General features: G+C 44.6%; 1 protein-coding gene across 2 annotated transcripts in view; it reads left to right on the top strand.

Moving 5' to 3' along the window:
• Positions 1-3,834: 3,834 nt before the first annotated feature.
• Positions 3,835-4,045, top strand: part of STX7 (syntaxin 7) — a 48,178-nt gene continuing 47,967 nt past the window's right edge. For both annotated transcript variants that reach the window (XM_004710924.2, XM_030886775.2), the window contains exon 1: positions 3,835-3,918. The gene's annotated coding sequence lies outside the window, so the exon portion shown is untranslated. The remainder of the gene's footprint in view (positions 3,919-4,045) is intronic.

Below are 4,045 nucleotides of genomic sequence, written 5' to 3'. Positions count from 1 at the left end.
AATGCGCTTTACACAATTGATGTGTGTATGGATTGCGATAACAGTTGTATGAGCCCCTACTAAAAAAAAGAACCAACCCAATGTCAGTGAACAACAGAGGTGGAGGCACATGTATTTTGTCTGACCACTGAATCATTTATGAAAATTATGAATTTGGGGGAAAGAAGTTTCACATAAAAAAATCTAGTGCAGTTGAAAAAATCAGATGCATTGACAGCATTGGCAGTCTCCAGGTTACAAATGAGATAACTCCCTAAGTCTGTCTTTAAACTGAATTTATAGGTCAATCCAAACAGTTGCATACAGATTATAGGTAGCCATATTTTGGCACACAGAGAGAGCCCTGGTGGCATAGTGGTTGCTCATTGGGCTGCTGTCTATGAGGTTAATTCTAAATCACACATTGCTTTATTGGGGGGGAAATGAGGCTTTCTATTCCCATAAGAAGTAACAGTTTTGAAAACTCAGAGGGGCAGTTCTACCTTGTCCTACAGGGTCATTATGAATCTGAATCCAGGTGATGGCACTAAGCTTTGATATGTAGATTATCAGGAATCCTGGTGGCATAGAGGGTTACCTGGTGGGTTGTTAACAGTGAGGTCAGCAGTTTGAATCCACCAGCTACTACAAGGGAGAAAGATGAGAGATGTTCTGCTCCCAGAAGGCTTACTCCTCATCCCCGCCCCAACCGGAATTGCACTGGGCAGAGCAGAGCTTTTGTAGTACACATGTTTCCCACTAGACAGGCATCAAGCAACTCCCTGGGAGCTAGTGCACCCAATGCTGTTGCCTGGGAAGGCTCTTTCTGTTCACAGTGAATTTTTTCATAAAAGTAGTTTCGCTAGAACCTTGTTTTTCAGTGATGGCTGATTTAAGAGAACAGTGTGGGCAGATGAGATTTTGTTTCCTGCTCTGGAAAAATGCTGCAGAAACAGTTGTGATGTTGAACACAGCTTCCAAGGATAGCGCCATGGGAAAATCTCAAGTGTATAGGTGTTTTTCTCTTTTCAAAAAAGATGAAATGTCGATTGATGACAAACCTCATTCTGGATGTCCGTCAACTTCCTGAATGGATGAAAATGTCAACTATAGAGTATTTGGAGTTCATTCCATCAGGTCAGACTGTTAATCAAGTTTTCTATTTAAAAGTTCTATAAATATAGCGTTAAAGTGTGTGACAAAAAGGCCTGATCTGTAGCAGTCTGGGAACTCACCACGACAATCCAACTGCTCATGCACCAGTTTTTAGCAAAAAACAGCACGCCTTTCTTGCCCCATGCACCTGTCCTCACGATGTGTGACATCTTTTTGTTTCTGTGAATGAAGAGGGACATGAAAGGACAGGGATTTGACAATGTAGAAGAGGTGAAGAGAAAAATGAGAGAAGTGCTGTCAGTCCTCCAAACAGATGAGTTTTAAAAATGTTTTCAAGAATGGAATCATAAATTTGACAAATGAATTAAGTGTAATAAAGAGTACTTTGAAGGTGATAAGGTTGTTTTGTAAAAAAAAAATTAAATACATAGCTTTTGGGGAAATTCCAGTTATTTTGGGGTACCCCTTGTGCAACCTCAGAAACCCAAAAGGGGAAGTTCTATTCTTTTTTTTCCTTTTAGTTATTTTACTGGGGGCTCGTACAATTCTTATCACAATCCATACACACATCCATTGTGTCAAGCACATATGTACATTTGTTGCCCTCATCATTCTCAAAACAGTTGCCTTCTACTTTAGCCCTTAATATCAGTTGCTCATTTCCCCCCTCCCTCCCCACTGCCCCCTCCCTCATGAACCCTTCATAATTCATAAATTATTATAGTTTCGAGGGGAAGTTCTATTCTTTCCTTTAGCGTTGCTATGATTGAGAACTGACTCAATGGCAAAGTACCTGGATGGTACAAAGGCTTAAGCCCTTGACGACTAACCGAAATGCTGGTCGCTCAAGCCTAACTACCCAGGGAACCCAGGGTCACAACTCTAACTAGCCAATAGATGCTGTTGTCCTCTACTCAGGTGGGATCCCGATGAGCTCGAATGAACCTGAGGGCCACTGGTTAGTGGAGGCCTCATTTATTCATTGAACTTTTTTAAGCACATGAGGAAGTCAAAAACTATTGCTACTTGGGTTCCTGTTCACCCACGCATCAGCTTGTTCCGAACAAAATGTGTTTAAACAAGCCTCTGTGCTCAGTGGCTGCCTGCCGGCAGATGAATTTTCTCAGTAATAGACCTGTCTTCATTTCCTAAGGGAACCTTAAAAAAAAAAAAAGGTCCAACCCAAACAGTGGCTTCTGAAGGAATCTACTGGGTCAATTCAGTGCTAGGCAGAGAGATCAGCTTAGAAGTAACCTTAGAAGTAATCTCACCTACTCAGTGAGATTCTAAAGGGGTCATCTCATAGATTTCATTGAAGGGCATGGGACCATCACACTGATGTATTAGGAAGAAGGTTTTTAGAAATGTAAAACTGCATCAGTGATTTTAAAAAGCTGGATAAGTTGTGTCCATTTTTTGTTCTCTTATCACAGCAAGGTAGCTGCTTGTTCTTCGATGGTGGCGAGGGTTGTCCTTTGAGGAATTCGTGGGGAAACCTTCCTGCAGCCCTGATCTTGCCTCTTCAAATGTCTTTTTACCCCAAATTCAAAGGAACAATCTGAGTCCCCTGAGGACGCCCAAACTGCCATTTGGAAGTGGCAGAGGTCAAGAGCTCAGAAGTCTTCATGGAAGTGTTTGTTACAGAGACTGAAACACCGCCTTCCAAGTGTACAGACAGAGGTGAAACACCGCCTTCTAAGTGTACAGACAGAGGTGAAACACCGCTTTCCAAGCATACAGACAGAGGTGGAGGGCACGTGGGGGAGCAGTAGCTTCACATTTGAATATATGTTTTGTTTTAAACTAGTGTTCCTATGATTTTTTAACAATCCCTTTTAACGTACTTTTGGATACAATGAACATGCATGACAGAGGAAAACTATTCTATAGGGGTCATTTAGCCACACATCACCAGACCACACGTACCAGTCTGTATCAAGGGGCTGTTCAAACAACCCATATTTAGGTTACTGGTCACCATGAATTGTTATAGCAACACTCTATCTAGACTTTCCTCGGGTAGTCCCATTCAAAAAATTCTGTCCTCTCCACGCCATCTGGATTTTTTATATTCTCTTTTCTCATGGTCCTTTCTGAAAAGATTATTGCTTTCCTACAGATGAAGGTCAAGACAATTTATCTTCTAATTAATTTAGTGAATTATTTCTCTCACCAAATCGATGCATTTCTTCTAACAAATTGCATTCGGTTTGGATACTGGTCATTAGAACATTCAGACCTTATGCCGCAAACCCTGCGAAAACTGCGGCCTGACCTTCCAGGATCCTTAGAATGGATTGTCTGTGCAAGGAAACTTGACTAGTGCACGGAGGTGACTTGCCACCTCTTCTTCCATTGTTCCCGCTAGGTTCCCATATTGTGCTGCTCCCCTCTCTTCTTAGAGCTGTGAATGCAACATCCTGCAAAGTTAAAGGTTAGGAGCAGAGATAGGCATAAGCTGATGGGGGACGCAAAGAGGAAGGCTGGCTTCAACTGATAAAGAAGGCAGCTTGCCTTCCAAGCCCTCCCCTTCTTTTTTGGCATACAGACTAAGGCTTTCACAAGCTGTACCAAGCCACAGAAAACACCTCCCTGTCAGTTTTGTTAATAGCTCGGAAGCAGAAGGGGCGGGAGAGGGAAGCTGTCACTCAGCCTAGCGGGCCAATGGGGGAGCAGCGAGCCCCGCCCCCTTCCCTGGGCTGAGCTGCAGGCATGCGCACTGGACGCCCCAGCGCCACCGCCCGTCAGCTGAGAATTGTAGTTGGCCGCGGTGGGACGGGCGTGTGACCCGGGCCGGAGGAGGAGGAAGCACAAGAGGTCGCGGTAAGACGACCCCGGGGAGGGGGCTCCCTGGTCGAGTGCCCCCGAGGCGCGGTGTCCGCGCAGCTGCCGCGTCCCCTGGTTTGTGCGTGTCGTCAGGGGCCGCCGCCCTGGGCTCTGCGGCTGTAGA

This window comes from Echinops telfairi, unplaced genomic scaffold (assembly GCF_000313985.2).
Source record: "Echinops telfairi isolate 266 unplaced genomic scaffold, ASM31398v2 ScPeMD7_3533;HRSCAF=4204_0, whole genome shotgun sequence".
NCBI classification, from domain to species: Eukaryota; Metazoa; Chordata; class Mammalia; order Afrosoricida; family Tenrecidae; genus Echinops; species Echinops telfairi.
This window is presented reverse-complemented; position numbering and strand designations above follow the sequence as displayed.